Here is a 13,225-nt window from a genome sequence, read left to right as displayed (position 1 = left end):
TGCTGTTCATGCCTAGGGGTAGTATGTGCACCCCTTCAACTCGAGACTGTCTAAAACGACCCCTGTGATCTCTCCCATACTTGGCAATCATGGGATACTTAGGAAATCTGACTCTCTTACACTGAGGGCAAGATGAATGGCTGGCCCTCAAAACATGGAAGAGGAAACTAGAGACCAGAAAGACTGAGTAGTTGGCCCTACATCATGCAGCTATGAGGTGACAAAGCCTGGGCACTAGGATCCTAAGGCTCCGGTTCTTCCTCTGCAGGTCTCATTCTTTCTGCTTCCCTTTCTACTCTTCAAGCTCCGCAAATTCTCCATCCCAGAGGTTGAGAAGGGCAGAAAGAAATAGGTGAGTGTCCTCTCCCCTGGGCTCAACTCTATGTTAGCTTGATAAATGGTTGAATGTCTCCCTTGAGAGAGGTAGATCTTTGTGACCTATAGGCACCATTTTTCCCGTTTTCCCACAAAGCAGCTCTTTAAAAAAAATGATGAGAAGCATTGTTGAGTGGGACTTCTCTTGTCCCCAGCTTCTGATCGTCCAGTGAAATCTTTTAAAAGAGTCAGCAAACATGAATATTGCTACCCGCCCCCAATCCCTTACCCTTGGCAGACATTACTAGTTGATCACAGAGCTCTTTCTAATTGAGCAGGGAACTAATTTCCCAGTATAGCTTATAGGGGACCAGAGAATTCAATTGGAGACATCAAGACAGATGCCCAGAATATGAGATAATCTACACGACAACTGGGCCAACAGGACAATAGCAGAGATGTCTTTTAGAGAAAAAGCTGAGAGACTGAGGCATGGGGAGATTAATTAAATTCCTCAAGCACCCCCTAGTAGAGTCTGGACTGCATTTCTCTCTGAAGCTCTTGTCCCTCCCTGCAACCAGATTCAGTAATTGCTAGACTTTGTACATGTGTTTGAGACAGGGCCTCACTCTCTAGTCCAGGATGGCTTTGAACTCAGAATGTAGTCCACGCTGGTTTAACCCCACAGTGACCCTTCTGTATCAGCTGCGTGCTGAGATTATAGGTACAGTCTTAACCATACCTGTTTTGTAATTACCAATGCAAGCGAGAATCCTCTCTGGGAGACCGAGAAATCTGTGGTGGCAGTAGGGGCAAGCAAGGCATGTCTTGGCTTCTTGTCCCCCAAGTGTCTACCCTAGCTAGGGATCAGCACAAAGCAGCTATTGAGTCAGTGTCTTTCCAAACAGTAGATAGTTCAGAGGCCCCGACTGAGAAGGTGGCTGGTGTGGATAGGGTCTCATGGGGTCCAGGGTTTGCTTGTTTACTGGTTGGGAAGATCTAAAGGCTGTGACTGGGCCCTGGGAGAACTGCACCGCCCCTGCCACTTCCCATCAGGACCTGGAGCAGTGAGAGAGTCTTGTTACCCGGTGACCCGAGATGAGCAATTAAATTGAAAATTAGTTGGCATATTAATTAGACAGGCAGATCATTCCCTGTCAACACCAATCAATTCCGTCTGCGTAAAATCAGACCAGCAAAGGCAGGGCAGGGTGAGGTGTTCTCCAAGCCGCATCTGTTGGAGGCCAAGGCAGTGGGTGGGGAAGAGAAGTGTGGGGCGGGGGTACTGCCAGGTGCTCCAAGCCCCACTTATCCACAGAACCTTCTCTATTTGATTTTCAGGGAGGCCACCTTCTAGTTTGGTCTCACTGGGCCCATCTTTAGCACCTGACAAAAATCACAGAGCCAGTCCCAGAATTCCCCACTGTGACTCAGTGGGTCTTTTGTTTCCCACCTTTGACTCCAGATCAGTTCCTTGAGGTTTCTGACATAGACAAAGGCCACAGAAGTTCCTAGTTTCCTTAGTAAACACCAAGGAGCTTTTTAAAAAAATTGTTATTACTAACATGCACTAAAATTCATCCTTCTGAATGTGCTACTCTGAGCTCTAAGACCCAGGGCTGTGTAGCCACCACCGTACCCAAACAACACTCCCATCACCGCTAAAACCTCTGTGTCCTTCCAACATCTTAGATTCTCCTCCCTCAGGTATCTGTCCCCAAAACATTTTGCTTCTTCTTGAATGTCTCATTAATAGAGGCACACAGGGTTAGACTTTTGAATCTGGCTTCTATCTTCTTTTGATTAGCTATGCACTGTGATTCACCCATCCTGGGCATCGGTAGCCAGCTAATTTTTATTCTTGTATAGTATTTAATTGTTGAATTATACTAAAGTTTGTTTATCCACTTCCCAGAAAAAGGACATTGGGTTATTTATCACGTGAAGTGTTTATGAATAAAACCGCTATAAATAATGATATGCAGAATTTAATGTAAACAAAATTTTATATAAATCAGGTAATTGTCTAGGACAATACTTCTAAGTGTCCTGGTAGATGTTCTTATAGCTTTGTAAGAAACTGCTGTAAAGTCTGAACTAATCTGTATGCCCATTAGCAATGAATGAGACTTTGGTTGTTCCACATTGCTCATGCATAAACGTGTGTGTGTGTGTGTGTGTGCACACCTGCTGAGTAGTGTGTGGAGGCCCGAAGTTAATGGCAGGATATTTTCCTCAATTTCTTCTCCATCTTTTCTTCAAGGTCTCTTTGAGCTTGGATTCTCGGATTCAGCCATCCTGGTTGGCCATGGGGCCCCTGGGATCTGCTCACCTCTCCATTCCCAGGGCAGGGGCTATAGATGCATGCCACCACGCTTGACTTTATGTGACTTCTGGGGGTCTGAACTCAGCTCCTCATGCTTGCACAGGGAGCATTTTACCCGGTGAGTCATCTCCCCTGCTCCAGTGTGTACATTTTAAGGAATAAATTCACGTGTTGCTGGTGACCACGGTCACACAATTTGCAGATACAATACCAAAATACAAACATGGATTCCCTTGTGCAAAACAGAAGGAAAGAAACCCCATAGATGCTATCGAGCTAGAGGCCTTTGTCATTCTTCTGGGGACTTTCTCTTGGCCTCTCATGGGTTGTTTATTTTGCTTCTTAAACGTGCTCTTTGATGTTTCATGTGTTGTGTGGTGTGTTTACCTGTGTGTGCTGAGCAGAGATGAAGATCTAGACACCGAGTAGGACTTACAGGGTTGTAAGCGTTATCTCAGCCACTCCACGAACGCCTGCTGTAGACGTGGAGAGGCTGACGTGCTATGGTCCTGGGAAAGCTGAGCAAGAATGAATGCCTACTGGGCCCCTGACCTTCTAATAAGAGGCACTTCATAATTAGCCTTTCTGACTGTTGAGTAAGTTAATGGAAGGCCGCTAAGGCAGATGAGGCAACTCTGTCAAGAGAGTTGTGCAACTCAGGCACAGCACCGTGTTTGAGGGAAGGTCTGGGAGCCCATTCCACTGATAGAAATGGAAAGGAACGGTGCTTGGGCAGCCCAACCCTGTGAGCTGGCATGTCAAAGCCACACCCCCATTAGCTCTGTGAACCGGGGGCCCCATGGCTCTGTGCGCCAGCACTGCCCGTAGTGACAGGAGACACTGCCCCCTGCAACTGCTGCTATACGGGTTGGAACTGGAACAGGACTGCTGCCCTGTTCTGGGTCTGAATTTGGAAGGAGCAGGCTCAGCTTTAGGCCCCAGGGCTGCTGCACCCACAGCCCACACCCACAGCCACCTGTCCCACCTGGCAGTAGGTGTGGAGTGGGAGGGTCCTGTTGGGTGAGCTTGTAACCCTTTCTTCTCTGGCTAGGGGTTCTTGATGTTCTGCCCATCTGTACATGGAGACTAGATAGTTAAATAGTGGGAAAGTCCATTTGGAAAAAAGAGTCCCAGTGTGCAACCCTGTGTATCTTCAGTCGCGTCAAACTGGAGGCGCAGAAGTGAACCTATCTTCTCTTCAAGGGAAGATCCATCTCTGAAGCAGAGAAACTTCTCTTGCAATCAACCCTCAAGTGCTCAAGGGCTCCCAGTCCCCGCAGAGGCACAATACGCCCCACCGCCAGCAAAGGCAGCAGTTTAGAAACCGTGAAGTGCGGGGCAGTGATGGCGCACGCCTTTAATCCCAGCACTCTGGAGGCAGAGGCAGGCGGATTGAGGTGGTTCAAGGTCAGCCTGGTCTACAAAGCAAGTTCCAGGACAGCCAGGGCTACACAGAGAAACCCTGTCTTGAGGAAAACAAATCAACAAAACCAATCAAACAAACAAAAGAAACCATGAAGTCAGGCAGCAAGATGGATCAGCCAGATGGTAAAAGCTGGATCTTAGTTCATCCCCTGGATTCTCAAGGTGGAAAGAGAGCTATGACTCCCCAACTGTGTACACACACACACACACACACACACACACACACACACAGAGAGAGAGAGAGAGAGAGAGAGAGAGAGAGAGAGAGAGAGAGAGAGAGAGAGAGAGAGAGAGAGAGAGAGAGAGAGAGAGAGAGAGAGAGAGAATATATAGAAGGAAAGAAAAGAAACCATGAAACCAAATATGGGTCTTGAAAACAAAGCAAACACGGCCCTGAACTATGGTGAATGACTCAGGAATTATGAGCGCACAGCACAGAGGAACTCCACCTAGCTCCAGGGCAGAAGCCTCAGGAGTGGCCAGTGGGGACAAGGGAGGATGTCTGGCTGTGGGGTGAGGGTGAGGTGAGATGAGCCATACAGGTCAGACCTGAAGGTATGTGAGGATACGGCTCCTCCCATGGGCGGTGAAGCCCTGAGGTGTTGGCAGGACACAAGTCAACGTCAATATAACATTAGTAATGGCTAGTCTCGTCCCATGGAGCCTGTGGAGCTCCTTGGGGACATCTGGCCAACAGCAGGGGTGAGGCTGCCTCTTCTGCTGTCGGGGTGATGACTGTTAGACACCGCCAGTAATAGCTTGCTGCCTCCTGCCTGGCTGTTCATTCATCAAGTTGAACCCAGACTGGGAGGACTGTGACCTTCTGAAGCCCAGGACACCTGGCAGAGGAACTGCTGGCTGTTTCCCACAGGGCATATCTGAGCTTTTTCACGCCTTGTATCCATGCCTCTGCTCCTTCTACTTGCATACATGCATACATACTTGCATGCATACATACTTACATGCATACATACTTGCATGCATACATACTTGCATGCCCGCCCTTTCCCTCAGTTTTGTTATCACCATAACAATAAGATGAGGTTCCTGGGCATCTACCCAAGGCCAGCCTGGCAGGTTGCAAACCCCAGTTGTAGGAGACCCAGAGACCTTTATGTATCCCAGAGGACAGCAGCACAATTCCAGCCCCGAAAACATTTATGGGTTTTGTCCCAATACCATGTAGTTTTTATTACTATAGCTCTGTAGTACAATTTGAGGCCAGTGATGATGTACTGATGATGTACCTCCAGCAGTTTTTTTTTTTTTTTTTTTTTTTTTTTTTTTTTCGAGACAGGGTTTCCCTGTAGTTTCTAGAGCCTGTCCTGGAACTAGCTCTTGTAGACAAGGCTGGCCTCGAACTCAGAGATCCGCCTGCCTCTGCCTCCCGAGTGCTGGGATTAAAGGCGTGTGCCACCACCGCCCGGCTCCAATATATTTTATATTTTTTGAGGATATTGTGAAGGTGTTGTTTCCCTGGTTCCTTTCTCAGTCCATTTGTCATTGTACGTATTTTTGTGAGTTGATTTTGTATCCAGCTACTTTGCTGAAGTGCTTATCAGCTGCAGAGGTTATCCACTGGATTTTTTAGGGTCACTTATGTATACTATCACATCATTGACAAATAAAGATATTTCCTCCTTTCCAATTGTGTTCCCTTGATCTCCTTATTGCTAAGACTTCAAGAATTGTATTGAATAGCTATGGAGGGAGTCGGCAGCCTTGTCTTGTTCCCAATTTTGGAGGAAATCCTTTTGAGTTTCTCTCCATTTAAGTTAATGTTGGCTATGGCCTTGATGTGAATCGCCTATATTACGTTTATGTATGTCCCTTGTGCTCATACTCTCTCCAGGACTTATTATGAAGGGGTGTTGGATTTTGTTAAAAGTCTTTTCTGCATCTAATGAGATGATCATGTGGTTTCTGTCTTTCAGTCTGTTTACATGGCAGATTACATTTATCGATTTATATATGTTGAACCATCCCTGCATCTCTGGGATGAAACCCATTTGAGCATGGTGGATGATTTTTTGATGTGCTCTTGGATTCAGTTTGCAAGCATTTTATTGAATAGTTTTCATCTCTGTTTATTAGGGAAACTGATCTGCAATTCTTTCTTTGCTTGGTCTTTGTGTGGTTTGCATATTAGGGTAAATGTGGCCTTGTAAAATGAATCAGTCTTCTAGATTTTCCAATATGGTGGAGCACAGGTTTTTTTTTTTTTTTAAGTTTGTAATTATGAGTCTCTGGATTTCCCTGGTAGCTGTTTTTTATGTGCCTCTTTTCATCTCTAATTTTGTTAATTTTGATCTTCTCACTCCATCTTTTAGCTAATTTGACTAAGGATCTGTTAATATTATTTATTTTCTCAAAGAGCTGACTTTGTTTCACTGATTCTTTGTGTTGTTTTTGCTTGTTTTTAGGTCTTTATTTCAGCACTGAGTTTGATTATGGTTTGACGTCTACTCCTTTGGGGTTTGATTTCGTTTTGCTTCAGAGATTTCAGGTGTGCTGTTAATTTCTCTAATTTTTTTTTATGTAGGCACTTCGTGCTATGAACGTGCCCCTAGAGCCACCTTCATTGTGCCCCATAAGTTTGGGTATATTGTGTTTTTATTTTCATTCAATTCTAGAAAGTTTTTAATTTCTTTATTTCTGTCTTGACCCATTTTTCATTCGGTAGTGAGTTTCTCAGTTTCCATGAGTTTGTAAGCTTTCTGCTGTTGTTGATATACATCTTTATTCTGTGGTGCTCGGAGTGTTATTTCAATCTTCCTATATTTGTTGAGACTTGTTTGTGTCCAAGAATTTGGCCAATTTTGGAGAAAGTTCCATAAGCTGCTGAGAAGAAGGCACATTCTTTCGTGTTTGGGTGAAATGCTCTGTAAATATCTGTTAGGGCCATTGGTTTATGGTGTCAGTGAGCTCCAGAATTTCCATGTTGAGTTTTTGTCTGGATGACCTGGATATAGGTGAGAGTGGGGTACACAGGGTTTCTTTTATGAACTTGGATGTCCTTTTATTCGGCTATGTTATATATGTTAAGATTTACAACATCCCCTTGGTGAACTTTCCTTGGATGAATCTGCATCCTTCCCTACCTGTTCTGATTAGTTTTGGTTTGCAGTCTGCTTTGTCAGGCTTACAGCAGCTTGCTTCTTAGGTCCATTTGCTTGGAATGTCTTTCTGCATTGTTTTACCCTGATGTCTATCCTGGATGTTAAGGTGTGTTTCTCGGAAGCAACAAAAGGATGGATTCTATTCTGGGAGTTTGTGTCATTTTATTGAATTGATACCACTGATGTTGAGAGTTGTCAATAAGCAGTGTTTATTATGATGATGATTCCCATTATTTTGCTGCTGTGGTGTGGTTTCCCCCCGCTTCTTCTTTTGATTTGCTGGCCTGATATTATTTATTCCTTATGTTTTCTTGGGTGTGGTTGACCTCTTCAGGTTGAAGTTTTCCTTCTAGTGCCTTCTGCAGGATTGGATTTATAAATAGACACTGCCTATATTTGGTTTTGTCATGGGATGTTTTCTTTCTCCACCTGTTGTTATTGCATGCTTCTCTGGGTATAGTAGTCTGGGCTGGCATCTGCGGTCTCTTTGAGTTTGTAGAACATTTGTCTGGGCCCTTCTGGCTTTCAGAGTCTCCATTAAAAAGTCAGGTGTTATTCTGATAGGTCTTTCTTTACATGTTATTTGGTCTTTTTCCCTTGCAACTTTAAATATTCTTTCTTTGTTCTGCATCTTTAGTGCTTTGATTATTATGTGCCATGGGGAATTTCTTTTCTGGTTCAGTCTATTTGCTGTTTTGTATGCTTCCTTTACCTTGATAGGCACCTCCTTTTTTAAGTTACAAAAATCTTCTGTAATTTTGCTGAAAATATTTTTTGTGCCTTTAACCTGGGTTTCTTCTCCTTCCTCTATTTTTATTATTCACAGATTTTATATTTTCATGGTGTCCCATATTTCCTGGATGCTTTATGTCTGGATTTTTTTTTTAATTTAACAATTTCTTCGACCAAGGTATCCATTTCTTCTATCTTGTCTTCAATGACTGTTATTCTTTGTTTTTGTTTTTCGAGGCAGGGTTTCTCTGTGTAGCCCTAGCTTTCCTGGAACTAGCTCTTGTAGACCAGGCTGGCCTGGAACTCACAGAGATCTGCCTGCCTCTGCCCTCTGAGTGCTGGCATTAAAGGTGTGTGCCACCCCCACTCAGCCAGTAACTGATATTCTTTCTCCCCCATCTTGCAGTCTGTTGGTGAGGCTTGCCTCGGGCCTTCCGGTCTGTGTTCTTCAATTCTTCATCTCTACTTTCCCCTTAGTGTGGGTTCTCTTTGTTTCCTCCCTCTCAGTCCTGAGCTGTTTTGTTCATTTTATTTCACTGCTTGTTTCTTTTTTTCGTAACAGATGTATGAAGTTCCTCTTTAAGGGCCTTTTTAAGGACTGGAGAGATGGCTCAGTGGTAAGAGCATTGGCTGTTTTTCTAAAGGTCTGGAGTCCAATTTCCAACAACCATATTGTGGCTCACAGCCATCATATAATGAGATCTGGTTCCCTCTTCTGGCCTGCAGGCAATCATGCAGACAGAAGACTATTTTTCTTTAAGGACCTCTAATATATTAATAAAGTCCTTGTCTTGTGCTTCTGCTATTTTGCATTTCTCAGGGCCTGCTGTGGTGGTGTTGTTGGACTCTAGTGGAGACATATTGTCCTGGCTGTTACCGATTGTGTCTTTACACTGGCATCTGGGCATCTGGGCATCTGGGTTTCAGATTATTGTAATTCTCGGTACTCATATCAGGTCCCATCTTTGTTGGGTGGGTGTTCTGTTCACTGGTTTCTGTTGCCTTCTCTGGTTCTTAGGAGACTGTGGTGGCTGTGATTGCCTGGTGAGAAATGCTTCTCAGATCCAGCCAGGTGTGGACGGTGGGGGTCACAGTTTCAGAAGACTAATCCATGACCATCATGGTAGGGAGCATGGTAGAGGCAGGCATGGTTGCTGGAGCTGAGAGCTTACATCTTACCCGCAAGATGTAGATTTCAAGATTGGGCCGTGTATGGACACCTCCTCCAACAATCCCACACCCAGTTTTTCCTAAACAGTTTAATGGGGACCAAACATTCAAAATATGGGGGCCGTTCTCATTCAAACTGCTCTGAATTATGCATTTTCACCCCTCCGTGATCCATCACTGAGTTTAGTATTTTAGGGTTTGGTTTTGAAATTTAGTGAGCAAACATTAACTCATGTAAATAGCCACTCCCCCTCCTTTTTTCCTCCTCTTTTCTTTTCTTTTCTTCTTTTACAAAGGAGGTGGCGCATACTCAGCTCTGTGTTTGCCATCTTCCATGGCTGTCCCTCACAGCCTAGACTGACGAATACTTGTTCCTGTTGCCCGCTGATGTCTTGACCCTTTGGAGGACACTCGGGCTGCTTCCAGTTCTCTGCTATTCCACAGATCACAGAACCAGCGATGTTTTTTTTTGTCCCCGGACTACCAGGCCCGTGAGCAGGTCACTTTGCTGGCATGCAATGCACATTTCCTCTTGCCTGGGATCTGGAGTCCACAGCCAGCAAGGTTTACAAACAGAGACCTAACCTGAGCAGAATCCTAAGGGGATTCTCAAGGTTGGGCTAGTGTGAGGGCTTCCCACAATGATCTGTGGGCGTGAGGTTTCCTAGGCCTGGGGCATTCGGGGTTAAGTCTGGACAACTAACTCTCTTCCGTGCTGTTCCTGGTTCACTCCCTTAGGTGTAGTGAGTACCTGACCATCCACCTCCCCGCCCCACGCTACATGGGGGCTCCCCCATACATTGGTGAGATTCCACTTCCCACAAGTTCTAGTACCTGCAGTCCCATGGAAAGCCAGCACCTCTTTATAGTCAGGTGTCCCCTCACATCCGGGCCTGCATTCTCCTAATCTGGGTGCCCATAACAGAACTGGCAGTGAACATCCTCAAACTCCTCAGAGGTCCCATGAAGGCCTCTGCCACTCACTGGGGCTGGGATCCATCCCTCCACCTTAGTCCTGTCCCGTCATTCTCTGAACTTATTCAGCTCGTCCAGGACGAAGGATCACTTCCTACTCCCATTTAAATTTTAGCCAGGCACATGGCACATCTCCCAGTACTTGAAAGGTGGAGGCAGAAACCCAGAAATTCAAGGCCATCCACAGCCACTTAGCCTGTTCCGGGCCAACCTGGGATATAGAAAACCCTGTCTCAAATAACCACACACACTCAGGCAGCCAGCCCACTCACCAACCAAACACCAACAGAATAATGGCGAAATTTGCAAATCTCCGGCCTTCGTCTGGCTGATTTTCTTTTTCCTTTAGTAGTTGTGTGTTGGTGATAATGGCAGTGTGAACAAGAAGCCCAACCGTTTCTCATTAACGTGAAGTTTCTTTTCATTGAGAATTTAAAAGAGCGTCTGGAAAGAGCCGGGGGAGGGGTTAGGTAGGGTAGAGGTGGAGGGGGGTTTGGAGAGTGACAGGTGCCAGGGCTGGGGCTTTTCCGGAGCTGGGTCACCCAGAGCTCCTGGCGATCTCGGGAGAAAGACACGTGGAAGCTGCACTGGGAGGTTGGGGGGTGGGGGTAGGAGTGGGGCGCAGAATAGTGTGCACTTGCACGCGCAGGCTTGCGAATTATTACCGCTGGCTCCTTCCGCTCGGTTGCTCCAGGCTAAGAGTGTCCCTGAGAACCCAGCAGCCGGAATGAGGCCAGGAACACAGTAAGTGCCTAATAAATGTTTTATAAAATGACGAGTGTGTAAACTCTGCACAAAACTGAGCTCATAACGGCCTCTCTCTTCCATGCTCCCTCTTACCAGGACAACGTTAGCTAGCAACCCACTGTGTTTGTTGATCGACTGAGGGACGGGCGGGCGACAATAAAGACGAGGCGAGCGAAGGTCTACAGGTCCTAAAAGGGCAGGGACCTTTGAAATTCTGGAATGGGAACAGAACTAAAGGAAACGCAAACCTCTGAGCATGCGCGCTGCGCTTTTCCATCAGAGTCTTCATAATCAGGCCGGAAGCAGTCACTAGGTGCCTCGTTAGCGCAGTAGGTAGCGCGTCAGTCTCATAATCTGAAGGTCGTGAGTTCGATCCTCACACGGGGCACAGTAATTTTGATCGTTTCAGACCTAAAATACCTTTGCCAGAAATGAATTGTATTGTCCAGGTTTGAAAGTTACGCGAAGCGGCCGCAGCGCGGAGACTGTCTTTCCTTGGCTGGCACGCCCTAGGCGGCCCTGGCCCTGTTGATCCTTACCCTGCCCTTGGGCTGGCAATAGTTTTAATCGCTGGGGACGAGGACAGCCCCGGGTTGGGAGGCTGTACAGTTTTGCTGGGTGCTGTGAGCCGTGCGGTGCGAGGGGCCCGGAGCCGGGCGGAGAGCGGTGGGGACCCGCCCAGGCTCGAGGACCGCAGGGGCCTCGGCCACTCCTGCAGGCGGCTGCCGGGCCACCACGGGTCAAATAGCAAGTTAGGTGGCGGTGTGTCAACTATAACCCGCTCCACTTTCCAAGCTGCACCCCTGCGCGGGATAACTGCGGCGGGGAGGACTCTTCCCAGAGTGACAGCCCTTCTTCAGTGAGTCGGGGGGCAGCGTGGGGAGTCTGTCATTTTCTGGGGTGTGTTTAGCTCAGTGGCCAATTCGGGTACTCCGAGGATAGGCACGGTTTAGTTTCCTGGCCTCCTCCACTCCCTGGGATTCAAACTTCCCCGGAAGACTCCCCTGGATTGCCCGAGCCCCATCTCTCGTGGTCCGCAGTTAGTCGGGTCGTAGTCTAGTAATCCCTGCCAGGTGTGGGGTTTTCTTTTCCTCCTTTTTCATTCAATAAAGAGTCCTTGGGGAAGGCTTAGAGAACACTTAGCGAACGAACACGGGCCTACAGCCTCCCTCCCCTTCAGCCAAGAGGTTGCGGAGCTGGGATAAGGGAATTACGGTAAGTGGAAACTGAGTCTCAGGTCCACGGTGTGACTCCGGTTGGGGTCTGGGCCTTTGGATCTGGAGTCTTTCTTCTGCATACACCGAGCTACGTTTTAGCAGTCTGACACAGTCAGCAGCCAAAGAGCCCTGACTAAGACTGTCTTGCTGCACCTTGCTGCCCATTGCTGACTTGGGGAACCGCAAAGCCCATTGGGTCCCTGCTACCACAGACTACCATTACAGGTGGTGGCGTTTCTTACCTTCGCTCTTGGCCAGCAGAGTCACCACGGAGTTTCTCAGGTTGGTGGATAATTTCACATTGGATGCCTGACTGAAGGCCTCCTTTTTGGCTCAGAGCCTGGAGTTAGTTGGGAGGTGTGTGGGGTTATGTCATAAACCCACGATTCCGTTCCTAGCTTCCTAAGCTTTGAAGAGCATTGTTTACACTGGGGATTTCTAAGATTTTCCACTTATTTCCCCTTTAGGCCTGAGAAAATTTTACATGACCCCGGGTTTATAAGCATATTAATAAATACATGAATAAAATTTACTGAGAAGCCACAAATTTTTTTTTTGTGTGTGTGTGTGTGTGTGTGTGTTGAAAAATAACTTGATTGTGTTTTGGGCATGGGGGGGTTGTTGAAAGACCAGTGTAAGAAGCTCTGATTGTCCGCCATCTTCCCAGTAGTCCTAGGGAGCAATTTTCATTTTACGACTAGTTTTAAACAGCAATTCTGTGTATACATATAACTTAACCATTTATTAAAAATAAAAGCAAACTGGCATGCGGATAAGATGGAAGCACTTACTTAATTTTATACAGCGTATTAAATCTCGGCTGAGAACGCGATACTGTAATGTGCGGATAACCTTCAGCCTTCTTCAGAGCTGACTGGTGTTTTGTTGGGTATGGTAGTGCCAGCCTGTCGCCGCAGCGCTTGGCAGGTGGGGGCACGAAGGTTAGCTCAAAGTCATTCTCGGCTACCCAGCAAGTGTGAGGCAAGCCTGGGCTACCAAGTTCTGCCTCAAGAAAGCAGGAGCACGAAGTCCACCTCACAAAGTTGATATTTCTATTTTATAATTGCTAATGTTGAGAACCCTGCTTTGCATAAATATGTAGAACACAGTGGCCAAAGTATGTTCTGGGCCATTTCAGAAACTGTTGGAAATTCTGACTCAATCCCTAGCCAAAATTTGCTTAGTGATTTTTTTTTTTT

General features: G+C 46.5%; 1 non-coding gene across 1 annotated transcript; it reads left to right on the top strand.

Moving 5' to 3' along the window:
• The first annotated feature begins 11,124 nt into the window (after window positions 1-11,124).
• On the top strand, window positions 11,125-11,197 carry Trnam-cau. Its single transcript has one exon. It is a non-coding gene; the product is annotated as a tRNA-Met (tRNA).
• Window positions 11,198-13,225: the final 2,028 nt, after the last annotated feature.

Source organism: Arvicola amphibius, chromosome 9 (assembly GCF_903992535.2).
Source record: "Arvicola amphibius chromosome 9, mArvAmp1.2, whole genome shotgun sequence".
Taxonomy (NCBI): Eukaryota; Metazoa; Chordata; class Mammalia; order Rodentia; family Cricetidae; genus Arvicola; species Arvicola amphibius.
This window is presented reverse-complemented; position numbering and strand designations above follow the sequence as displayed.